Below are 27,817 nucleotides of genomic sequence, written 5' to 3' on the forward strand. Positions count from 1 at the left end.
CCATTGCACTTTACATAGTTTTGAGTTATCAAGAAACAGGTACTGTTGCACAATGGAAATAGGGCACAAGCAAAAGTGGTGGGTAATTGTGTTTCTATGATTATTTGAAAAAAAATAATAAGGGAAGACTAAACACCCAAACACTAGACGTTATGTATCAAAAACATTTTCAGCCACTCACTCAGACTTATGGTAGACAGACCATTCACACAAATAAATGCACTTAATATGGGCAAGATAATTCTCACATTGAGTTCATAAAAACAAGGAATGCAGATATTCAAAGTATAAAGATTGAACATGGGAGGATATTTATCATTATACAATTTTTCTTGGGCTATTCTTATATTGGATGTGGAGTCCCACTTAGCTTGATGTTTACTTACTTTGTTAGGTAGTTGATGTGCACAGGGAAACAGCCTGGGCCTAGTTGTGGAAATCAACATTCTCTGTCAAGATCTCATCTGCACTGTTACTGTTAGTAAGGAAGCTTCCAACTTGAGTGATTTAAAGTAAGTGATATATTTCATAGTATGACCAAAAGGCTTGTTTCAATTCAGCTCGAAAGAAGTGAATATAGATATAGCTCTTTAACAAAGGTGTAGATATTTTCAAAAAAGACTCAGCTCAGAGAATTTCCCACAAAATACTGAGTGTGCCACAGGTTGACCTAGCATTAATTTTAGTCTGATTCCTCACAAGTTATTACTGATATTTTGGTGGGATTACCTCTGTCACCAGTGCCAAATCTGCATTGTTTATGTTACAGATGTTACACTACACGATTGATGTCAGTGAGAATATTAACATTGCACATAATATGATAGCAGTACACTTACAGTTGAAATGTTAAGATATGTTGACTAACAAGTGGATAAAAATTTTGTAATTAAAAATTTAACAGACCGCCATCTATAATTTCACACTTCCAGATATCGGTAATTGTACAACACCTGCAAATCTAGTAGACCAAGCTTTCAAACCCATATGAAAAATGACAAGTATTTAGCACTATCAACAACAAAAATAATCACTTTCCAGAGAATTACTATGGAAAATGGAATTTTCCAAATTCAGTTACCAATATAGATGAAAAGTGCAATGAGAAAATGTTTTGCTGACAGTGGTAGCAGTTGTTATAATTATAAAAACCAATATCCAATTTGAACACTGTCTCAGATGACAATTTTAGATTAATTTTCATTGTGAGTGACAGAGCAGGAAAAAAGTAACGAGGGTGGTTTTTGGGCTTCCATCATTCAGTAGTAACATCTACCTACTTAGAGATCATCCCATTAAATCCTTTGAAGGTAACAGTTTACACAAGGGGAGAAAATACACAACTGTCTCATTTCAAGAATGGAAACTGCCACATATGCATTCAGTCGTACAACTTCCAAGTGGAGGCTACCAAAAGTCATGTGAACCACTTTTATAGCAGTGGAGAGAATGGTTGAATGTATCTGTTTACTAGACACATACACTGACTGAAAAAGTTTTATTAACTTCAGAAATGTTTGTAGCTTTCATTGAATATAAAATCTAAATAGATCTTGAGAGGAATTCAAAATGTTCAGGCCATCAAATGAAATGAAAGACTGTCATGCAGTCTTTCAGTAGTTTTTGGGGGTACAATAATAAAATTAATCAGTATTCAAATCTTCAGAACTGATGTTTCATCTAATCAAAACATCCACGGGTATGCTGCCGGTCTATAGCGTCCAACGGGCACAATATTTCGGCGATCATACATGTCGCCATCATCAGGTGAACTGACGGACTGAGCTCCTGTGAACGTGCCGGCACGGAGATCCGTACGCTATGGCTGCTCAGAGGGAACTGGGTTCGGTCGCACAAAACCGACTCTCTCTCTCTCTCTCTCTCTCTCTCTCTCTCTCTCTCTCTCTATAATGAAACATGTTTATTCATATTCACAAACAGATTCAATAACTAACTATCCTCCTGCACTTTGACAAAGGTGGATGCTAATACAAACATGATACATGAGATTTCATGCCCATGTAAAAGCAGCTTTATTATTTATGTCATTAACCACACTGGTTTTCTGTAATATTATTGCAATTTTACAATTATCATTTATGACAGTGCAGTAAATGGTGATAAAGAACAAACATGTCACTTTTGTATGTTGATGCCAACTGTGTACTTCCACATATCTGAGGATGGTTAGAACACTGAAACTGGTAATATGGAACTTTTAATTTGTTTTTCATTGTAATCAAGACGTAAAACTTAACAACAACACTTCTAATATTCATAAAGAAACCACAATCCCTTTACAATGCTATGGATAAAATATAATGTGCACTACTCGAGTTTGTTTTATTTTTATGTTTACCTACATTGCTAATATTCCCTACAATATCTTCTCTGTATGTTGTATATTAAAGTTACCATTTAGAGGAACAACTTTAATGCAAACTTATCAAAGCTGCTGAGTGATTATTTAATGTTAATCTTTGACATTTATTAAACATTAAATTTAAACTCTCTCCTCCATCCCTTGTGTCATTTACCATGCACCATATTTTATGCAGTGTTGTGCATTGTTGCATTTAAAATTGACAGGATATCAGATTTTTTTTTAATTAGACTGAATTACTTATACTTCTAGCATCATGACAATTTACGGTTATTCACATACCACGTCACAAACACAGATTAGAGAAACAATGGTAAAAAATAGAGGCCACTTACCACAAAGTCTGGATCAGTACATACTTCATTTGTTCCCTCTTTTCCAATCCAAACAGGTTTATTGTAGTCCATTACTGCACTTCTAAGTTCCTGAAAACCAAGGAATTGGATAGAAACAATCATATTCTGATTCCATTTTTACTATGAGATACAGTTTAAATAGGATATTTCAGTCCACTAGCGGCGACCGGAAATGACAGCCACTACATTGACAAGTTAAACATTAACTGAAGAACAAAGAAAGGCCAATGACAAGTACGTTGATTTACAATTTTCGGTTTATAAAGAATAGAATTTGCATTTCTCAGTCACGAATTCTGCACTTAAAGTCCTTAATTTCTAGACCCACATTTTGTTCACTGCAATATCTAGTTTCAGGCTGACAGGCACAACTTGAAACGGTACTACCACTACTGACTGTTCACCAGGTTGTTAACCACGATTTTATAGCATTAAATGTGCGTTCATAGCTGCAACCCCCGTTCTAAGGGGTCGACAGAAGCGTCCGATCCCACGCGTCGGCTTTGACCCGTGACGTATGGGTGTTGTCGTGTGTGACGTCATGACGGCGCGGAGTTTGGTTTGAGTGTGGCTGTCTCCAGTTCTGTTTTATCTTATTTTATTTACTTTTCTGATCTGTTCGTTCTATCTCGTGAGATTTTTTTTTAATTTAAAAACACTTATTACTTATTTTAATTATGTTTCCTCGAATTTCTGTTTTAGTTTATTATATTTATCTTTCTGATCTGTTCGTTCTATCCCGTGAGACTTTTTTTTTTAAGACAAAAAACACTAATCAGCTACTGAAGAATCTTTATCTTCTATGGGTTGCAGGGGTTACGACCCCTGGAGAGGTGGGTGGGTATTCATGCATGGCTGTCTTCACTTACACGTTGTAGCTACGCAAGGCGTCTAAATTTGTTTATATTTAGTTTGCCCCCCACCCAAAACACCCCATTTCCCGCGCTTGTCCCGTTAGTGTCATTAGGCTTCTTGTGGAAATTGTGTGTTTGTTTTTGTTTCCGCCATATTTGTGACGTCATGGGTCAAAGCAGACGGGTGGGAGCGGACGCTTCTGTATTTCCGTTCAAAGTAACTATCGGCACGATGGAAAGAGGCTGAGATGAACTTACAGTACCGGCAACTTCTGCGTTACATGCTCATACTGGCAATTAGTTAACGGTTATAGCCAAACGCAATCCCAATAAGTATCACTGAATATATTATTATTTTTTTTTTTTTTTCTTCGGCCGGAGGTATTGGTAAAAGCGCACTTACTGTGTCACCTGCTGTTGTGTTGCGTGCTGATGTTGGCAACAACTCACGTAATGAGTCATGGGAACTCAATATAATGAATAATCTATTGCCGGCGGAAAAAGATAGTTCATTCGTAATATTCTGATTCACACACAAAGTAGACTAGAATTTTCTCTGCGGGGCTAAGACTTTAATCACATAATATAAATTTTCGGCGACATCGGAAATAAGACATACAAGTTATTGCAATGACGAACGTACATCACGCTACATTTGCAACTATACTTTCGCGTTGAGATTCGCGGATTCAGGCTGCAACAGAAACTAGGACTCTATTACGCTATTTGTTTCTGTAAGCACACACTCCAGATTCTCAAAGCATGGTGGAACTCCTGCAATACATAAATTAAGCAGCTTATTTTGCGAAGTTATATATATGCTATAAAGTGCTATACTTGCACGCAGACCCTGTATTTTTCATAAATGGATGTATATTACACTAAGCATGAAATACTCGTCGGAAAATTAAGTACGTGTGACACGAACCTAAAACTTACACCCTCAGAAAATACGCAATTCACATGCTGTCCCAATCAATCATTAAAATCGCCAAGGGTGAACAATTGTTTACATTTAGAATGAAAACACTGGTGTGTCTGCTCAATATCATTAAAATACTACAACGTTCTCGCAGTTGCCACACAATTACAAGACAATCACAAACTGATTCATAAGCTCAAGCAAACGGTAATAGTGTTGAAACGTGGCGGGAGCTTAATGCCAAAACAATTTTTCGTCTCTCCTAACATATTCCTCTGAAACACAACACGGACACTGCTTGTCTTCTACGAACAGCCAATACAGGCATAGCATTAGTTCTGAGAAATTAAGCTGTGGAAGAGTGAACCACTGCTCCGTTTTTGCAATATCTATGGAATGAGCATTCAAATTCCGAGAACAGAATTTTTGTCATCAACAAACATTTGCTATGTTTGCATGCGACACAGTTTCTGAGAGACAAAAACTAAATTTCGAAATCCGTTTACCATTGTTGTACATATTGCAGTGTGATTTGATATTCTGGTTCGGTCAATATCGGATTCTCGATCGTCATTTGTTTTACACAAATTGCCTCTGAAAATCAGCTGTTTGGGTTCACACTTAAGTCATCAGCACGTAGTACGATGAATTCAATATTTGTAAATAATTTATTCGTGTCATTTGTGATGTTTCCCCTAATGAGAGAATACGAATTTGTAATGAATGAGAGTGAATTCATGCTACGATGTCTTTGAAACATATTTATTCCTTGCGAAACTTTTATTTTGCACCCTCCAAGATCGCGCTCTTTGTAGAGGAAAATGCAAAGTGATCACGGGTGGAACGTAATTGTACTCCAGCATTCTGGGGAATGGGAATGGCTGAAATACTTCCACATTAGGAAAAGAGAGACATTCCTGCTTCTATGTATGTTACACTAACGGATTGTCTCTAGCCATCTATTTTGTTCCTGAGCCACTGGCAATAGAGCATAGAGTTGCAGTAGCTATTTATAGATTAGCAAAGTTATAGCTACTTGATTTGGTGTGCTCATTACACAAATATTTGTATCCTTTCGCTAAGGCTGCCCACAAAATTTATAAAATTGCGTGAAAAGGGAAGCAGACAGACAGAGCAATGAGTTCTTTTCAATGACTGGATTTCGATAAGTCTTAGGAGTAGTAGATGCCACACATATTCCTCTGTTATTCCTAAGAAGGAATAACCGAGGTGTCCGATACCGGCCGTCATCAAGATGGCTGACACAGCAATTTCGACCTTGAGCCATATGGCTATCAAAACGTCCCCCCTTCCAGACACGAACAGGCGTAAACAATGCCATCACCCAAGAAAAAAAAATATAACCAAACTAATTTGAAGAGGAACACGAAACTAACGAGACAACCACAGGGAGTGCAGGATTTGAACGGGACAAACAAAATACACGAAATTACAAATATAAAACGCATATAAAAAAAAGTTAATCAGAAAGCCTGATTGCCAACCAACTCTCGTTCCAAATAATAGTACCACTCTACTTGGCTAGAGCTGTGTCTACGTGGGCAGGTACACAGCACAAACGTTCAGTTCTGGTACAGGATATAATGATCATCTGGCATAGTTACTTACAGTACCCCTCAGATATCATTTATCTTAGGATAAATCTATTGTATATAATAGATACTTCTGCATATTAAATAAACAATACTTTCAGCTGCTGCTGTCCAATGAATTGTAGGGTAATGTCTTTAGAACACCTAAAGCAAATGACAGGTTCTACTATTTCATAACAAAATTCAGTGAATATTTTGAAACAGCTTATCCTAAATAGAAGTTCAAGGGAAAAAAAACAACAACAAACAAACAAACCACAGACCTGGGCTACAGCAAAAGTCAGAGTATCCTGTAAGACAAAGAGAGCTTCATTTAAACTTTCAAAAGCAAACAATCATCCAGACGTTTCACATCATTAAACAAGTATAAGTTAGTTCTGAAGCAAGTTATAAAAAATCCAGAGTCAACAGAAAATGACTCATTGATCCAGGGAGTAGTCAAACAAGACTAATGCATTATGGAAAACTGTATGGCAACTTAATGGGGAAAAGGAAACTCATAACAATATTGCTCTATTTTGTTATGGATTTGTACTTTGTCACAATTGAAAAGACACGGGTTCCCAGGTAGATGCTGTATTTCTTGACTTCCGCAAGGCGTTTGATACAGTTCCCCAGTCATTTAATGAACAAAGTAAGATCATATGGACTATCAGGCCACTTGTGTGATTGGATTGAAGAGTTCCCAGATAACAGAATGGAGAGAAGTCTTCCGAAGTAAGAGTGATTTCAGGTGTGCCACAGGGGGGTGTCGTAGGACCGTTGCTATTCACAATATATATAAATGATCTTGTGGATACATTGGAAGTTCACTGAGGCTTTTTGCGGATGATGCTGTAGTATATCGAGAGGTTGTAACAATGGAAAATTATACTGAAATGCAGAAGGATCTGCTACGAATTGACGCATGGTGCAGGAAATGGCAAGTGAATCTCAATGTAGACAAGTGTAAGGTGCTGTGAATACATAGAAAGAAACATCCTTTATCATTTAGCTACAATATAGCAGGTCAGCAACTGGAAGCAGTTAATTCCATAAATTATCTGGGAGTAGGCATTAGGAGTGATTTAAAACGGAATGACCATATAAAATTAATCGTTGGTAAGGCAGATGCCAGACTGAAAGTCATTGGAAGAATCCTAAGGAAATACAGTCCGAAAACAAAGGAAATAGGTTACAGTACACTTGTTCACCCACTGCTTGAATACTGCTCACCAGTGTGGGATCCGTACCAGATAGGGTTGATAGAAGAGATAGAGAAGATCCAACAGAGAGCATTGTGCTTCCTTACAGGATCATTTAGTAATCACGAAAGCATTATGGAGATGATAGATAAACTCCAGTGGAAGACTCTGCAAGAGAGACACTCAGTAGCTCGGTACAGGCTTTTGTTGAAGTTTTGAGAACATACCTTCACTGAGGAGTCAAGCAGTAATTCCTCTCTCCTACATATATCTTGCGAAGAGACCATGAGGGTAAGATCAGAGAGATTAGAGCCCGCACAAAGGCATACTGACAATCTTTCTTTCCACAAACGATACGAGACTGGAATTGAAGGGAGAACCGATAGCGATACTCAAGGTACCCTCCACCACACACCGTCAGGTGGCTTGCGGAGTATGGATGTAGATGTAGATGTAGAATATAGTGACTGAAAAATTTCAAAAATTAGTTGTGAAAGACACCTAGGAACTTGCAACTCTTGAACTCAACAAAAACAGCATGTTCCTCTGTCATGTTAGTCAAGATGAGCTATTAAAAACCATACACTGTCTTTCAGCAGATGTTGATGACAGACCTAATCACACAATGAAAATATCAGCAAACTTTATTTTCAGGCCCTTATTAGACACACGCAGTTCTTTGCTGTACTAAGACATTTTCACAGATCTTCTAAAAACTGCTAAAAATAATACCTCTACATAACGAAGGAGACTTATGTATCTGTAGCATTATTATCCAGCTTGTAAAAAAATTTGTGAATGAGTGTTCCTAGTTCAGCTAGCAAAATGTTTTGGTCAGAACAATATACCGTACCAGCAGTATGCCTACATGATTTCAGACAACAGCATTTCACTGGGAGTACTGCTTTTAATCTTGTCAGCCTCATCTTAGAATCAGTTCACAAATGCTCCAAAACTTCAGTTACTTTTTTAGATTTGACATGGGCTTTTGATGTTACAAGTCATTTAACAAACTCAAATGTTATGATGTGCGAGGTCTGCTACATGATTGGCTGAGATGTCAGCCTATTTAAGTAATTGATATCAGATTACAAAGGTCATATACAAGTACAGCAGCACTGCCCAGAACTGCTTTTCAGAGGCATCCTTACTGTCACACAGTGTGCTGCAGGGTTCTGTCTTAGAATCATTTCTCTTTCTAGTCTACATTAATGACTTGCTCTCATGTGTAAAGAATGCAGAAGCAATACTGCTTACTGAATCAAAAGATAATTATGACTATACCACTTCTACATTTGTCATAGCACATTAAGTTTCCCAGTAGCTCTATAGAAAAAGAAAAAAAAAAAGTTACTTTCCACATTCAGATCTAGCAAAATAAAAATGCAGAGAAGCCAGTAACTCAAGTAAACAGCCAGGATATTCAAAGTGCGACTGAAACCAACATTCTAGTTCCTTGCCTACAAAAAAATGTAGAGGAGAACTGTCACACAACATTCTTAGCCTCACAACTCTCTAAGTTAACATATGCAATCAGAGAGCTAGCAAGCAATGTAACTCACAATACTGTAAAAACTGTGCATTTTTCCCAGATACTCTCACTGTTAAGATATTGAGTTGTTTTTTTTTTTTTTGGGGGGGGGGGGGGAGGTTAATTCTCCTTGTGCCATAACTACATTTATGACCGAAAAAGAGCATAATGAAAAGTAAACAATAGAAGATTATGTAAGCTTTTTTTTAAAGAGATTACAGTATTATTCATCTTCCCTGCATTTACATTTTAGAAAGAGTGTTGAAAAACTATGATGAAGAAGGAGACTTCTCTATTCTAAACACTGCAGTGGATGAGAACCATGCTAACTTAAGGTAAAATAGTCATGTAAACTATTCCAGCACACCTCTGTTTCAAAAGGATACTTGTCATTCAGGTATAGCATTCTATAATAAGCAGCCAGAAATTATTAAGAGCACCAATCATATAAATGCATTAAAAAAGTTATTAAATGCTTTTTTAACAAAGAAATATTTGACAGTATGTCTGATTATGTGAGTTACAACAAGACTAATTCTCTAATATCATTATGCTCTGAAATATTGTCCAATGTCCATCATACATTGTATTTATGCCAAATGACAGTCAACATCAGGAAGAATTTACCAGCAGCAGCAGTACAACAAACGTATGCTTCAGAAGCACTATCTTATCTAAAATCAGTAACAGTACCAGAAGCAGCAGCAGCAGCTCTGAGAACAATGGGAGCAGCATCAGAATCCACATCAGGAGAAACAACACCACTGGAGCTAATGGCAGGAGCCTTGTCAACAACAATAACACAAATCTACATCTACGTCCATACTCCGCAAGCCACCTGATGGTGTTTGGCAGAGGGTACCTTGAGTACCTCTATCGGTTCTCCCTTCTATTCCAGTCTCGTGATGCCTCTGTGCGGGCTCTAATCTCTCTGATTTTATCCTCATGGTCTCTTCGCAACATATACGTAGGAGGGAGCAATATACTGCTTGACTCCTCGGTGAAGGTATGTTCTTGAAACTTCAACAAAAGCCCGTACCGAGCTACTGAGAGTCTCTCCTGCAGAGTCTTCCACTGGAGTTTATCCATCATCTCAGTAACGCTTTTGCGATTACTAAATGATCCTGTAATGAAGTGTGCTGCTCTCCGTTGGATCTTCTCTATCTCCTCTTTCAGCCCCATCTGGTACGGATCCCACACTGCTGAGCAGTATTCGAGCAGTGGGCAATCAAGCGTACTGTAACCTACTTCCTTTGTTTTCGGACTGCATTTCCTTAGGATTCTTCCAATGAATCTCAGTCTGGCATCTGCTTAACCGACGATCAACTTTATATGATCATTCCATTTTAAATCACTCCTAATGCGTACTCCCAGACAATTTGTGGAATTAACTGCTTTCAGTTGCTGACCTGCTATATTGTAGCTAAATGATAAGGGATCTTTCTTTCTGTGTATTTGCTGCACATTACACTTGTCTACATTGAGATTCAATTGCCATTCCCTGCACCATGCGTCAATTCGCTGCAGATCCTCCTGCATATCAGTACAATTTTCCATGGTTACAAGCTCTCAATATACCACAGCATCATTCGCAAAAAGCCTCAGTGAACTTCCGATGTCATCCACAAAGTCATTTATGTATATTGTGAATAGCAACGGTCCTACGACACTCCCCTGTGGCACACCTGAAATCACTCTTACTTCGGAAGACTTCTCTCCATTGAGAATGACATGCTGCGTTCTGTTATCTAGTAACTCTTCAACCCAATCACACAATTGGTCTGATAGTCCATATGCTCTTACTTTGTTCATTAAACGACTGTGGGGAACTGCTCTACCTGCACCATTGTCAACAAAACCATTACTCAAAACCAGGCATTGCAGACCTGAGGATGCTTTATTGGAGTCAACTTCAGCTGTAACACCACACTTGCACTGGAAACGAGGGGGATGTGGCAGCAAAGAGAAAAGATGTCTGAGACCAAGGAATTCTTTTTTTGAGAAGGTAGATAACAGTGTTTCTGTTCTTAGGGAAGTTAAATTAGCCAAAAGAGCAGTAAATATAGCGATTATCATGCAACTAATGAAAAATTGAGTGTTTCTCATGAAAACGTAAGTGGACTACCAAGAAGTCAGCTCTACTGTCCATCAACATAAATAATAATAATAATAATATTGAAATGATAATTAAATGGACACCCTAGCTGCAAACAGGCGTTGACGTACTTCATTGGGGACATGCTGAAAATGTGTGCCCCGACCGGGACTCGAACCCGGGATCTCCTGCTTACATGGCAGACGCTCTATCCATCTGAGCCACCGCAGGCACAGAGGATAGTGCGTCTGCAGGGTCTTATCCCTTGCACGCTCCCCGTGGGATCCACATTCCCAACATGTCCACACCACTACATTCGTAGTGCGCCGAATAGATGTTTTCCCATCATACTCATTACTCATGGAAGATTAATCTACCAAGTCCCATACGAGTTCGGGCATAGCGTGTGTGTTCGCACAAGAAGGTCAATGGCCGGGAAGCCATATTTTAACTATATATGACGGTAGTATCTGTTCCCGAAAGAACAGTTACTGTGGATGACCATGCAGCTTTGCTAAAAATGAAATGATAATTAAATGGACACCCTAGCTGCAAACAGGGGTTGATGTACGTCATTGGGGACATGTTGAAAATGTGTGCCCCGACCGGGACTCGAACCAGGGATCTCCTGCTTACATGGCAGACGCTCTATCCATCTGAGCCACCGCGGGCACAGAGGATAGTGCGTCTGCAGGGACTTATCCCTTGCACGCTCCCCGTGAGATCCAAATTCCCAACATGTCCACACCACTACATTCGTAGTGTGCCTAATAGATGTTTGCCCATCATACTCATTACTCGTGGAAGATTAATCTACCAAGTCCCGTACGAGTTCGGGCATAGCGTGTGCGTTCGCACAAGAAGGTCAATGGCTGGGAAGCCATATTTTAACTATATATGACGGTAGTACCTGTTCCCGAAAGAACAGTTACCGTGGATGACCTTGCAACTTTGCTAGAAATGAAATGATAATTAAATGGACACCCTAGCTGCAAACAGGCGTTGATGTACTTCATTGGGGACATGTTGAAAATGTGTGCCCCGACCGGGACTCGAACCCGGGATCTCCTGCTTAGATGGCAGACGCTCTATCCATCTGAGCAGCAAACAACTTCTCCACGTACGTGTACACCACCATTACTCTACCATGTAAACATAGGGGCTACACTCATCTTGTGTGAGACATTCCCTGGGAGGGGGGGGGGGGAGGGGGGAGCTCTGTTGCTGCTAGGTCTCTGGTTCACATACAATACAATATTTTTTAACGTAGTAAGCGGTCACAGTTTTCTTCTGTATTTTAATATACATTCATACTACACAAGTAAACACATGGTGCATGGTCGAGGTTACCTTCTACCACTACAAATCATTTTCTTTCCTGTCCCACTAGCAAACAGAATGACGGAAGAAAGGCTCTCTATATGACTCCATATGATCCCTGATTTCTCATATCATCTAAATTTTCTAAGTAGCGTTCTACAAAAAGAACATTGTCTTATCTCCAGGGATTCTCATATGAGTTTGCCAAACATCTTCACATTACTCGCACATTGTTTGAACCTACTAGTAACCTTTCTAGAAACCCACCTCTGAGTCGCTTCAATGTGTTGGTTTAATCTGACCTGGTGGGAATCTCAAGCACTGGAGCAGTACTTATGAATGGGTCACACAAGTGTTCTACACTGGTGTTCTAAGTGATCTTCCCCTCATTCCCAATCTTGCAAAACATATCCATCCTCCCAGAGGAAGGAACTAATGGTCGTGAAAGCTAGAAACAGTTTTTTATTCAACTGCTGTTTTCCCTCATACATCATATGAAGCATTTCATTATTTTACAAAGAGTATTGTCAGCCTTACTTATAATGGCAATATTAAAATTCTGTTTAATATGAACCTTAGTGTTAACCAGCATATGTATCCATGAGTCGAAACATTATGATTAATTATAGTTAATTATAGGAGGAGAGGCTAATAAAATAATTTTTATTAGTATTTTTTTAATATCTTAGGATTTCCAGTTTCCTGCCTGATGTCTAGCAGCAACCTGTTAAAGCCTTTTGTATCAGAATGTAAAATTCCATTCTGAATCGTAGGCAGGGATATGAAGTCCACATGGACATTATTTTTACTTCCAGTATTTTACAAGTTCATTTTACTGAACATAGCAAAATTATACGTGTTGTTAACAGCAAATACTATTGGGGAGTAAATATATTGGCATGTAAGTGTAAGGCCCCCAATGACCCTGAAGAGATTTCTGTAAGATGCTGAGCTACTGGTTTTAGACAGTAATGTTACTCACATGGATAACAGTTCTGTTAACTTGCCACGTCAAATTTGTATGAAATCCCAAGCTTCTCATAACAGCCATCAGCAGGGACTAAGTCTGACTGTCATAAAACTGGTGAGGTTCTCGCTTTTATGCCCAGTGAACAGCACCTGATTGGCACAATTACATCATGATACCATGGAGATGGCATGTGCTAAGGTGACATCCTCTGCAATCATAGGCTATATCTGTGTTGCTGTCCAGCATGGCTTGCAGCACCATCTTTTATATTGGATGATAAATATCACACAGAATAGGTACCCAGATATATGAGTGGTTCGAAGACTCCTTAAGTAATAGAACACAATACATTGTCAATGATGGTGAGTATTCATCAGAGACAGGGGTATAATCAGGAGTGCCCCAAGGAAGTGTGATAGGACTGCTGTTATTCTCTGTATATGAAAGAGGAAGCCAACTGGTACAATTTTGTGCAGAGCATAATTTAATCATAGCTAACACTTGGTTCAAGAATCATGAAAGAAAGTTGTATACATGGAAGAACCCTGGAGATACTAAAAGGTATCAGATAGATTATATAATGGTAAGACAGAGATTTAGGAACCAGGTTTTAAATTGTAAGACATTTCCAGGGGCAGATGTGGACTCTGACCACAATCTATTGGTAATGAAATGTAGATAAAAACCGAAGAAACTTCAAAAAGGTGGGAATTTAAGGAGATGGGACCTGGATAAACTGAAAGAACCAGAGGTTGTACAGAGTTTCAGGGAGAGCATAAGGGAACAATTGACAGGAATGGGGGAAAGAAATACAGTAGAAGAAGAAAGGGTAGCTTTGAGGGATGAAATAGTGAAGGCAGCAGAGGATCAAATAGGTAAAAAGACAAGGGCTAGTAGAAACCCTTGGGTAACAGAAGAAATATTGAATTTAATTGATGAAAGGAGAAAATATAAAAATGCAGTAAATAAAGCAGGCAGAAAGGAATACAAACGTCTCAAAAATGAGATCGACAGGAAGTGCAAAATGTCTAAGCAGGCATGGCTAGAGGACAAATGTAAGAATGTCGAGGCTTACCTCACGAGAGGTAAGATAGATACTGCCTACACGAAAATTAAAGAAACCTTAGGAGAAAGGAGAACCACTTGCATGAATATCAAGAGCTTTGATGGAAACCCAGTTCTAAACAAAGAAGGGAAAGCAGAAAGGTGGAAGGAGTATATAGAGGTTCTATACAAGGGCGATGTACTTGAGGACAATATTATGGAAATGGAAGGGGATGTAGATGAAGATGAAATGGTAGATTTGACAGAGCACTGAAAGACCTGAGTCGAAACAAGGCCCCCGATGTAGACAACATTCCATTAGAACTACTGACAGCCTTGGGAGAGCCAGTCCTGACAAAACTCTATCGTCTGGTGAGCAAGATGTATGAGACAGGCGAAATACCCTCAGACTTCAAGAAGAGTATAATAAATCCAATCCCAAAGAAAGCAGGTGTTGACAGATGTGAAAATTACCGAACTATCAGTTTAATAAGTCACAGCTGCAAAATTCTAACGCAAATTCTTTACAGACGAATGAAAAAACTGATAGAAGCCGACCTCAGGGAAGATCAGTTTGGGTTCCATAGAAATGTTGGAACATGTGAGGCAATACTGACTCCACGACTTATCTTACAAGAAAGATTAAGGAAAGGCAAACCTACGTTTCTAGCATTTGTAGACTTAGAGAAAGCTTTTGACAATGTTGATTGGAATACTCTCTTTCAAATTCTGAAGGTGGCAGGGGTAAAATACAGGGAGTGAAAGGCTATTTACAATTTGTACAGAAAGCAGATGGCAGTTATAAGAGTCGAGGGGTATGAAAGAGAAGCAGTGGTTGGGAAGGGAGTGAGACAGTGTTGTAGCCTATCCCCTATGCTATTCAATCTGTATATTGAGCAAGCAATAAAGGAAACAAAAGAAAAGTTCGGAGTAGGTATTAAAATCCATGGAGAAGAAATAAAAACTTTGAGGTTTGCCGATGACATTGTAATTCTGTCAGAGACAGCAAAGGACCTGCAAGAGCAGTTGAACGGAATGGACAGTGTCTTGAAAGGAGGGTATAAGATGAACATCAACAAAAGAAAAACGAGGATAATGGAATGTAGCCGAATTAAGTTGGGTGATACTGAGGGAATTAGATTAGGAAATGAGACACTTAAAGAAGCAAAGGAGTTTTGCTATTTGGGTAGCAATATAACTGATGATGGTAGAAGTAGAGAGGATATAAAATGTAGACTGGCAATGGTAAAGAAAGCGTTTCTGAAGAAGAGACATTTGTTAACATCGAGTAGAGATTTAAATGTGAGGAAGTCGTTTCTGAAAGTATTTGTATGGAGTGTAGCCATGTATGGAAGTGTAACGTGGACGATAAATAGTTTAGACAAGAAGAGAATAGAAGCTTTCGAAATGTGGTGCTACAGAAGAATGCAAACTTGGAAGGTAGGAGACGAGATACTGGCAGAAGTAAAGCTGTGAGGACCGGGCGTGAGTCGTGCTTCGCTAGCTCAGATGGTAGAGCACTTGCCCGCAAAAGGCAAAGGTCCCGAGTTTGAGCCTCGGTCGGGCACACAGTTTTGATCTGCCAGGAAGATTCATATCAGCGCACACTCCGCTGCAGAGTGAAAATCTCATTCTGGAATTATGTAAACATGTCTGCTGGCCATGTTCTGGACTGGGAAGCAGACACGTTTGAGAAGTTCAGAAGTCTGAAGGTTGCACATTTCGGTAACAATGGATGGATCCATGGCTTATGCAAGATGAAAGGGATCGTAAAGCTTATGAGCAAGCTGCCTAAAGGTGTTACAAAATGTAAGGGAATTGGTGGCTAAGTTTTTATGCTAGAGATTTAACATTATGTAATTACATACCAGTAGTTATAGTCCACTTATCTTCTTTGGCTCTGTTAAAAATTAATGTAAGTAAATAGTTACCGTATTTGCAGTAAATAATGTTGTTTGTAAAGCACATTTTCACCTTTTCTGGAGCTACACATTTCTCGTATCTTTTAATCCTCACTCAACATCACACTTTCCATTCTCAAACAATGTGCTCTTTAAAAACAACACACCAGTTTACACATTTGAGCCACCACAATAAAATGGTCAGAGTGAAGGAATACAAGATGAAGCATGCTTTGCTTCTATAGATGACATCTACATTACCCTGCACCTGTGCTAAAGCACATGTAGCAGCAAGAACATGTAAGGATAGATGAACTGCACTGTGCATACATCCTATTAAACTGATGCACTCTAAGTGTAAAGCATCGTTGAAACAAAACTCTTTATTTGCAGTCAATGATGCTCAGACTGATAAGCCTTGCATGCATGTGATGCCCAGTAACAACTACAAAATGAGTACCAATATAGTTTAGGTATATAAATGAATTGTGCATGTACAAGTACATATTTCTATTTATATGAATATGATAATACACACGTGGGTGAATGTCGTCCTCAACCATTGCTTTTTCCACCTACCATCCGCTTCTCTGGCCTATGCGGCTGCCAATTGCCCTCCAGATGAGCTAAATAACTGTCACTTTTGGCCTACCCACCAGTGGTGGCTCGTTAATATTCATTCTGTGTGTTCACGAACTTTTAGATTCAGATAAATATGAGATTGCGAAATTAATAGCATCCTAGTGTAATAGTTAGCTTATCAACATTTTCTTTAATGAAACTACAGCCACTGCCAATAACTATAATAATAACAGTAATAATAATAAATAATAATAACAGTAATACTACTACCAATAATACTGCTGTCACTTTTAGCCTACCCACCATTGGTGGCTCGTGAATATACACTCTGGGTGTTCAAAAATTTTTAGATTCAGATAAATTTGAGATTGTGAAATTAATAGCATCATAGTATAACAGTTAGTTTATCAACATTTTTTTTATGAAACTAGAGCCCCTGCCAATGATGTAATAACAATAAATAATAATAATGGTGTGTGTGTAAATGTGTGTGTGTATCCAGATCCCGCTCCAGCTACTGCCGGGTCTGGGTGCTGACGAGTCCTCTCCATTTGGCTCGGTCCTCCCACCACTTTTCTTCCTCCACTTGCTGCCAGGTCACACCTCTCCTTTCCACAAATTTTCGCACTCCCGTTTTCCACCGTGTTCTCGGGCGCCCTCTATGTCTTTTCCCATCCATCTTTAGTTCTTCCATAATTTTGGGAAGTCTCTGCCCGAGGATCCTCTTAACATGCCCTTGCATCTTACTCCCGTTTTTTCGATTTCTTCTCTCGTACTTTCTTGTTGGAGGTCCTTTCTAATATCTATATTCCTTACTCTATCCATTCTTGTTTTTCCCTTAACTGCTCTGAGAGTTCATTTCCCCTGCTTGCAGTCTGCTCCACTTCCTTTCTGTCATTGCCCATGTTTCTCCTCCCTAGGCAACAATAGGGAAGTAATAACTCTTTTGCTTTTTCTGAAACTTCATTATTCCCAATCAGGTGTTTTATTATTTGGTAGAAATTGCATCCCTTCTGTAACCTGCTATTAATTTCGTTGGTTATTCTTCCATCTCTAGATCTTTCAATCCCTAAATAAGTGAAACTGGCTCCTACTTCAAGGGGTTCTCCATTCAGAGCAATATTCACGTTGATCCCTTTTATTCTTCTAAATACCATTACTTCACTCTTATCTTTACTTATTTTTAATCCATATCTTTTCATTATTTCTTTCCATGCATCTGTACATCTACCACTTCATCGCCCCATATTACCATATCATCTGCAAAAATAATCTTTTTGTATTTTTCTTTTACATCTTTAATTGCCCTGTTCATTCCCTCCATGGGATGGAATAATAATGGCAATAATAATAAATAATAATAACAGTATACTATTACTAATAACACTAATAATAAATAATAATAATAATATTGATAATAACACATAACTTGTTTGAAAACAGAAAGAACTGTTTTGTTGAATTTTGTTGTTTTACACATAATGAAGTACAGATAGGACAAGAACGAAATAACGTTTAAGTTTTGATACTCTCTGTTTCGCATTATTGTGTAAATGGGATTTTTCGTAATTTTTAATTTTTTTGTACAAATGTACAGGATCCCTAACACATGTCTTAGTTTGCGAATTAAGTTCTGGGCTGAAAATTTAACATTCTTACATTGCATGCACACAATAACTTATGCTTATTATACAATTCTCTGTTAAATGTTTGCTTGTAGCCAGGCTTATTTGATTTCGTCACTTTTTTAATTTACGGATCTGGTCTGGGAGACCCTAGTTTTCTTGTGGTCGACTTTTCCTGGTAATTTTATTTTCTGTTAACATCTAAAACAAAATCAACAGAATTCATGTTGACACTGTATACAAAAGCCGATTCCTGCAACCAACTCCAAATACAAACAGCCATTTGTGGAAATGATTTAAAGTCAAGTAGTACTGTCTACAAACATGGTCACTTGACTCAAATACAGGTGACGCAATGAGAACCATAAGGGACGAAAGCACATAGTTTTCTATCCCTAATTTCAGTGAATATCAGAGAAATCAACAAATGTCAGAAGCATGAATATATGCTACCGTCTCACAATCGACGATGATGTTCTTTGTGATTCTTAGTGCCTCAAATGTATTACTGCATGATAAAAACCAAAACTTAATATACTGTATCTCATTCAGAATCCCACAAAATATGCTTCTGTCTCATCAAAACATATACTATTGTTCGATCTAATTTTACTTTATAGTGAGTGAACTGGCATATGTGAGGAGTGTTCTACTGTCTAGATGGATTTGTGCCAAGCAAATGTGGGCAAAACTCTGCTGCAGTATGCAGTGTGGCATTGACGTAAACTTGTAGTGGAGTATAGTGTCCTAGTTGTGCACGCCGTGAAACGTGCACGTTGTTTGCCAAATCCATATGTATTTGAGGCAATTACGTCACGCCATTTCGACAAGCACAAAAGCTTCTTAAAACGCGCGCAACTGAAAGTGTACTTGCGATGGAGCCTTATAGAAAAGTACCGACAGGAATACAGCAGACTACGGTAGATTTAACGTTGTGTACATCACTTTACCACATCTGCGTTATAAAAAAATTGCCAACAACGGTCGCCACTGCACCCATCACACACAACCAAAAATTTTTCCTGTTCCCATAATCTTTCCATCCTGTAAATCTTTCTTTCAGTAAATTCTTTCTCTCCACCTTGGTCTGCCCCTTCGCTCCACACCCTAGCTCTCATAAACATTCTTCATTTCCTCCCCTTTGCTTCATTATACTATAATTAATTACTGTCGAATGGTAGTGTGGTTCCTTTTAAGACTCGGTCTACATTACTTCGTTTGGTTGTTTGTGCCACACTAAAGAGTGCATTTCGGGTCTTCCGGTTTGAAAGTTCCGAGATAACACTCGTCAGATAGATCTCACAAAAATAGCTTTTCCCCTAGGGTAGCTGATGTCCCATTGTGTGCACAAATTGAATAGAAATTGGATTGACTGACTGTTCCATTGGTTTTTGGTACAATATTTTATACATTATGATTGAAAACACACAAAAACATTTACTTCATATAATCACAGTTTTTTTTCCTTACTTTCTCACTAGTATATCTTGTCTGTCTGTAATTTAGGACTGCTTAAAAACAAGTTTCTTTTGTTCAGCCACACCTTTGGAATATGTCAGCAAAGTTTACTGTTCAATTCATTTCCTTATATGAACAACTGTTGTAATTGTATATATTTCATTAGTTAATGTTACATATTATTTTAGTTCAAGCCGAAGGTGCAATATGATTTAACAATTTTTGTAGGAACTGGAACTCAGCACCTTGGTTAATCTCTCTCGATGACTGGTAACCAGCATTGAGCTCAATTCTTGGGCCACTATTATTCCTGATTTTTATAAATGATCTACCATCATGTACAAGCCTACCGTGTAAATTTACATTATTTGCTGATGATACCACAATTTTTATGAGCAGTAGAACAGACAACAATCTTGAGGAACTCATTAATCACATACTCTCAGATATGGTTAATTGGTTCAAGGTGAATGGTCTCTCATTAAATTCCAGTAAGACCAGCTTTATTCAATTCTGTACAAAAACAGAAAAAGAGAGAGAGATAAGTGTGACATGTGGTAATCAACCAATAGTTAGAATGGAAACAACAAAATTTCTTGGAGTGCACATTGACAAGAAAATGAACTGGTCTTCACATATTATTGACCTCTGTAAGAGGCTTAGCTCTGCTACCTATGCTTTACGGGTTGTCACTACATGTGTTGAACCTAACACTGCAAAAGTGGCATATTGTGGTTATTTTCATTGTCTCATTGAGTACGGAATTATTTTTTGGGGCAACCAGCCATTAGCAAGGAAAGTGTTCATTGCACAGAAGCGAGCTTTAAGAATTATATGTGGATTGCGCCCAAGAGACTCTTGTAGAAATAGTTTTCGTAATCTTAAAATATACACAACTACATGCCAATATATTTTTTCTCTCAAGTGTTTTGTTTGTAAAAATATAGAGATATTTCAACCAAACAGTAATTATCACGAGCATAACACACGGAGGAAGAATGACATACACAGTGAACTCAGAAATTTGAGCTTGGCACAAAAGGGTGTCCACTACACTGGAGCAAAACTCTTCAATGCTCTTCCTCCCGAAATAAAGACAGAGATTCATAACAAGAGTGAGTTTAAGAAAGCACTAAAAATATTTTTGCTAGAAAAAGCTTTTTACAGTCTAGATGAATTTTTAACTAAATAAATTGTAATATTTTAATATTATATAATACACGTTGACATAATGCCACTATGAATTTTATTTAACCTGAGCTCTGTAACTGTGTGTGCTCCGTATCTGTTTTCTGTTGTGTTTTAATGATTCTAAGAAAATATGTATTTTCTTTTTCTGTATTGCTGCCCAAAGAATTTACTGTATATATTTTTATATAATTATGTACTCTAATTTCTGTATATGCTATTAGATTATCAGATTGTATTTGTAAAAAACTGACTCGTTCCACGTCCTTGTGTATCCAACACAGTTGGACCTATGGAACACGAAATAAATCAAATCAAATCAAATCACTTACTTTTTCGAACGGTTTTTTTTTGGGGGGGGGGAGGGGGGTCGCAGGGAAGGAGATTTGGTTATTATTGAGTAGTAGACTTGGCCATTGTTTCAATGTTTCGATATAGTGTATAGATATGTAGAACTGTTTCGAAATGGCAATGTTTCACTGTTTCGAAACAGTGGTGTTTCATTCCGCTCTCTGTCGGAAAACAGGACCAGATCAAAATAACGCTGTTTCAGTGCTCTTGTGCTTGGAACGGACTAATTGTATCGAAACAGTGATGTTTCTTTTCTCTCTGTCTCGGACGAGATTCGGGCACGGTACAGATACTGAAATACGTTTAATATACTACTTCATAAAACACTTTCAAGAGTATCGAAATCTTTTTGACACACAACAGCATGAAGCTTAAGATTTCCGAAAATAAAACTTCGTTTCCAATTGACTGCTCTGTTCCGAAATGGCGTAGGCATAAACACTAACAAACAATAAAATAAAGCACACTATTCGCATTCAAAATAATAAAAGTGTGAAAAACATTCAGTTACATTACACATCTCCTATAACACACGATTCTCTGTTCATGTAAAGTTGTCATATTAAAAAACGCAAGTAAACCTACAACATCTTGAATCAAAAAATGCATATAGTGGCAGTTTTTAGACATATACATAAACTGGATGTACTTTCAAGCAATGTGGTTGACGGATCATTAATGATGTAATGGTGAATGGGAAGAGCATGGAAGCATGGTGGGTTTATAGTAATGGTTCGAAACACCTTGGGGACAAAAATTTTTTTCTCTTATATTTTGTTATTTATTCGATTTATGTGGTTTTATTTGTGAGTCTTTAGTCAAATCTATAACCTAGATGTGAAACCATAACCTACGTGTAAAAATGGAGAAATCATGTAATATTTCAGGACATCCACTGAAGATGCCTTGTAAAAAAAGGCGAAACGCGTCTGTGTGCATAAAAAAAATAAAAATTACCATGTGCAGCATGCAAAAAAGGCATTTTCTTTGAAACAACTGAAATTTTTATAGTCAATGTGCCTATTCTCCACAATGATTTCTTTTGTGTGCATGGAAATTAGCAGGACGGGTATATATTATCCATAGTAACGAAATGTTCGAATCTCTGTATCAGTTGTTTCTGCAGTTTGGTCCCGCCTCCAGTTCCGTTCGTGTTGGTTCTTCTGTCTTTAGCTACGGCGCTACGGAGTCCAATGTGGGATTATTTTATGAAGATAAATCCTGAGAAAATTAAATGTAACTTGTGCTCGGCAGTGTTGTCGTTTAAAAGTAGTTCAACTTCTTGCTTAAACAGACACTTGCGACGTAAGTATCCAACAGTTAATTTAAGTGAAACCCGTTCGAAACCAGTTTTTATGAATATGGGCAGTGACGAAGTCAGTTCATTTTCCACAGCAACTGTTCAGTTATCTGCCATTTCAGTGCCTGTGCGTCAAGATGAACGATCCGTGCGCTTCCACGGTTCAGTTCTGGTTAGGTGTGGTAGACTAACTAAGATTACTGGATCTGCATCAAGACCAGTGCCTTCATTCAAACGAACCAAAACAGACGAACAGATTTTAAGACTTGTTGTTAAAGAATACCTTCCATTTAATGTAGTTGAGAGTTCAGTGTTTAGAAAAATTACTCATTTATTAAATGAAAACTATGTACCTCCCAGTAGGAAAACACTCTCACACAGTTTCACGTCTCAAGTGTTCGACAGCACACTACTGCGAGTAAGATCTGCAGTGCAAGTTGCATCCTACATCTGCATTACGCCTGATGGATGGACATCTGTGAATAATGTGAATTATATTGCAGTGACTGCTCACTTCATTGATGAAAACTGCAATCTGAAGTCATATTTGTTACCTAATTTTAAATTCCATGACAAGCCTAAAGCAGAAAATATTTCCAGTGAATTACAAAATGTGACTTCAACTTGGGCTATTACCAATAAAACTGTAGCTAGCATTTCAGATAATGCACTTAATATGGTGAAGGCAGTGATGATGTGCAAATGTTGGCATGTACCTTGTTTTGCACATACACTGTATTTAATTGTGCAAGCAAGCCTTGAACCAATTATAGACACAAGGGCAAAAGTGAAGTCAATAGTGGAATTTTTCAAAAGAAGTCCTCAAGCACTTGATGAATTACACAATATTCAGAAGCACATGTGCTTCCCTATTTTAACACCGAAACAAGATTGCCCTACGAGATGGAATTCCACGTATGAAATGTTTGACAGGCTTTTGAAAATCAAACAACCTTTGCAAAGCACCCTCGCAATCCTCATTGTGGATTCACAAACAAAACTGTCTAATGAAGACTGGTCAGTTATTGAAAAATCTTGTGAAATACTATCTCCTTTTGAACAAGTCACAATAGAAATTAGTAGTGAAAGAAATGTAACCTTGTCAAAAGTTGTCTCATTAAGCAAATGCTTATAAAGTCATTGTCTGAGACTGTAAAACTGAGATCACAGCAATGAAGCCACTAATACAGTAATTGCTAAACTTGAGTATGGAATCTGTATCCGCTTCGTTCAAAAGTTCGCTTGTGAAGCAGCATCATTATTGGATCCTCGCTTCAGGGAGCATGGATTTCCAAAAACTGGACATTGATTAAAAGAAACAAAAGATGCCATAATTAACAAATACTGTGCAATATGACAGAAACCCATTTGGTGTTATACAGACCACCAGCCAAACCAGTTGTGGTGAGCACATTCACCTCCAGCAGTGGCAACATTTGGCAAGCTTTTTGGCTTGATCCAAACTGTTGACAATCCACGTGCTGCAAGTATAGTCGAGCTTGATAAACATATGAAGATGCCACTGATACACAGATCACAAGATCCATTGCTGTGGTGGAAAGAAAATCATGTGTTGTTTCCTACACTGCTTGAAATAATAAAACGACGTCTCTGTATTATGGCCACCTCTGTTCCATGTGAGCGCATATTTTCAAATCAGGAGCAAACAATAACACACATACGATCCCGTCTTTCAAGCAAAAAAGTATCAAAAATGATATTTCTAAACGACAAGATAGAACAGGTACAGCAGATCTACTCGGAAATGAAACCGTAAAATTTCAATTGATTTTGTTCTTCGCTGGACAGCGTGCACTGAATTTATATTTGATTGTATTTTGTTTAGCCCTCTAAATCGTGCATGTAGCTACCTTACAAGAACATTTTTCTCAGACTTGTTGCACACAGAAGACACGCTTTTGCTCACCATTCAGTGATTTTAATTTTTTGGGGTATGATATTTATTCATTTATGTGTTTGAGAATAATTATCTGATTTGTGTATGTATATGTTTGTGTGTTTATTTTTGTAAATGGGCTATGTCTGGTTATTACACGATAGGCATCTTGATACTTGTGTATCATAAATAGTTCTCAGGCAAATCAACAATGGTACTTTAATACTGTTGTTTTTGGCGTTCAGATATTGTGATAAAAATTGCATTTCAACAGCAACTTAACTTCATCTCTGATTTACTGGGGCAGTTTATAATAAGAAAGTAATACATCTGCTTGCTGTGAGTACTTGATCCCTCATGTACTCACAGCAAGCAGATGTACCCGCACCTCAAACAAACTTCTTTAGGAAGAACTGTAAGTGGTGTAGAGGCAGATCTGCCATGATATAGGTATCACAAAGGCATTACACTGTATGAATTGTTTTAAATTGTACTCTGGATTTCATACTTCAAAGAAACATATCGATCTCCACATTTCAGTTACCTTGAAATGTTTTAACATTTTTTCCAGTTCTATCAAGTGTACTTATTATGAGATGTATACAGCTAACTTGTGAATGTTTGATGAAAAACTGCCATACTTGACCATTGCGCTATATGCTCCAGTCTGTTATAGTATTTTTTTTATCTGTGTGCATCAGTCACTTTGTCTCCTGCTCTGTGTAACAAACAACGGAAAATTTAACTGCGAGTAATAGAAGTGTGAGTGGCGCATTCATAAATGTTAATTCAGTGCCACGATGCCTTTTCAAGAGCACATACATATTATCACTCATAAAACCTATCAAAATTATGGACTAGTGTACAGCGAAACGAGTTTGGCAAAATCTATTATGTCAAACATATTTAGTCTGACCTCGGCTAATTGGAAAGTATGAAAGTCACATTACACGAAAGCAGCGCATTTGCTACAGGAATTACGGAACTGCACGGACGCCTAAGTGAAAGCTTCATACTTTCTGCGATATGATTGGCGTTCTCGCACCTCATTTGTGTTTTTATGACAATATTTATACAGTAGACGCTCAAGGCGATTCCTCGAACATATCCGCATCCTCTACACCTCCCGCCGTCTTGAACCCCCTCACCCCCTGGTTGCTCCTCTCCTCTCCCATCCCCGCCCCCTGCCACGCCTTCACCGCTGTGTCCCCCCTACCCTCCATCTCTACACCCTCCATCTCCTTTTCCAAGGTGGCTTCCGTCAACTCCCCCTCCCGGATGATGCCCTCTCTCCCTCCATTTATCCTTCCTATCAACTCTGATCCTCACTCCCCCTCCTTTCCTCTGTCCTTTCCCTGGGCTCCCTCTCCCCCCCCCCTTCCATCCTGTTTTCTCCCCACTCAACCTCTCCCTACCTCCCTTCTCCCCCCCAGTCCTTTTGTATTCCCCTCCTCTGCCTCCCCCACTCCCTGTCGCGTCTGCCCTCCACCCCTCTTATGGGTCCTCATCCTCCATCAGCTCCTTTCCCGGTTCCCCCCTTCGCTTTTACTCTCCTTTCCCCCCCTTTTTTGTTTTCCCCTCTTCTGTCCCGTCTCCCCCCACCTGCTCTCGACTGTGGTGTCACATTTGCCAACTTTTTAGTGCAGTGTTCCAGTGACTATTCAGTGTTGTTTGTCTTTCTCGTGTTGCGAACAGAAACCATGCTGTCGCTCGGTGTGAATTTTATGTCTTTTGCGAACAGAATCCAGACTGTCGCCGTGTTTTTTAATTGTCTATTGTTTTCCCTGTCTGCTTCGTATGTATTTTTCTTAGCATCATCATCCCTCTGTTGTTGTTTTAAGTTCCACGATTTTTTTTTCGCCTTGTTACTCTCTAAGTCTCCGATTTTATCGCCTGTTTTTTATTATTTGTTCTCTTGATCTTTGTCACAAAATCTGTCGGCTGCAGAGCGGCATACTAAGCTGCTGCCAGCCCGCCCCCTTCGGGGGGAATTGAAAAAAAAAAAAAAAAAAAAAAAAAGAAACTCAAGACGATATGATGTGAAGGCCTATACTATTACAAAACACAAACTGTTTCACTGTTTCGAAAGAGTAATGTGTTTCAGTTTGCCCATCTCTGTTGAGTTCGCTTCTTCAATGTGAACACGTAATGCACTGCGTAACTACACCGAAAGAAGAATGTGGTCCCAGCTATCATTGGGTTCCTCTCCGACAAGCACGCTCTTTCTGGTATATAATGCAGTTTACAGTGACTTGGTCGATGTATACTAAAATATTTGTGTGTACTACTTATGATAATTTACCCACCATAGCTCTGTATGGAAAACTTTGAAGGCCGCAGGCCCCCTGCAAGCAGTGTACGCGCTGCCATCTACCGGCGTCGTGCAAGAATAGATTAGAGGTTAACTTACAAGCCGCCATATGCGGACCTATTTAGTTCCGTATATACTTGTCAAACAAACTCACAGGTATGAAAGTTTGTTACACAATTCAAACAAAATTACAACTTCATATGAAGTGAAACCTGTGGCAGGTTAAAAAAGAGATGATTTCATTAAAGAATTTAGAAAAGATATAGCAGTACTCACACTGTATGCTACCAATAACGTGTTTTAAGTATAACGATCTCAGCAAATTACTCCTGTTTGATGCCACAGGAGAGAGTGGGCGCTATAGCAATTTTTGGATGGAGATGCGTAAGCATTTCTCCACTATACATGTGAATCATTGATCAAGTAGAGCCCAACGGGTAATAACATCGAGAAGTACACGTGTTTGAGAGAGTTGGGAGATGCAGTGCTCTGGCAGCTATCACCAACCTGTCCTAAATGTTACGGACGTAAGTGTATTGGCTCGCAATTGTTTATGCTAGGGATTCAGCATTACATAATTATATAACGGTAGTTGTCCCCTTCAAGTCCGTTGAATATTAGTTTAAATAAATAGTAACCATATAATGTTTGTTGTAAATTAGATTTTCGCGTTTTCAGGAACTACTTATTTCACTCTCAAACGATGTGCTCTTTAAAAAACACACCACTTTACACATTGTGGCCACCACAATACCGCTATGAGCAGAGAAAGGAATTGCTTGTATATATAAATCACACTGTGCATACATCTCAAAATTAATCCATTTTAACTATATAGCGTTGGTGAAACAGAACTCTTTACTCGCAGTTAATGATTCTCCACTGATAATCCTCGTATGCATGTGATGGCCAGTAGATACAACAAAATCATG

General features: G+C 38.5%; 1 protein-coding gene and 1 non-coding gene across 5 annotated transcripts in view; both read right to left on the reverse strand.

The window, feature by feature from the left end:
• The window catches only part of LOC126232229 (uncharacterized), a 75,718-nt gene extending 48,797 nt beyond the window's left edge, over positions 1–26,921 (reverse strand). For 2 of the 4 annotated variants that reach the window (XR_007544692.1, XM_049942522.1), the window contains exons 1-2: positions 3,997–4,502; positions 2,719–2,808 (exon numbers count right to left, since the gene is read on the reverse strand). The gene's annotated coding sequence lies outside the window, so the exon portion shown is untranslated. Of the gene's footprint in view, positions 1–2,718; positions 2,809–3,996; positions 4,503–4,532; positions 4,832–26,880 lie in introns of those variants that run through there. The other 2 variants (XM_049942524.1, XM_049942523.1) reach the window with 2 other exon arrangements.
• Positions 11,096–11,170, reverse strand: Trnat-ugu (transfer RNA threonine (anticodon UGU)). Its single transcript has one exon. It is a non-coding gene; the product is annotated as a tRNA-Thr (tRNA).
• Positions 26,922–27,817: the final 896 nt, after the last annotated feature.

The sequence above is a fragment of the Schistocerca nitens genome, unplaced genomic scaffold (assembly GCF_023898315.1).
Source record: "Schistocerca nitens isolate TAMUIC-IGC-003100 unplaced genomic scaffold, iqSchNite1.1 HiC_scaffold_466, whole genome shotgun sequence".
Taxonomy (NCBI): Eukaryota; Metazoa; Arthropoda; class Insecta; order Orthoptera; family Acrididae; genus Schistocerca; species Schistocerca nitens.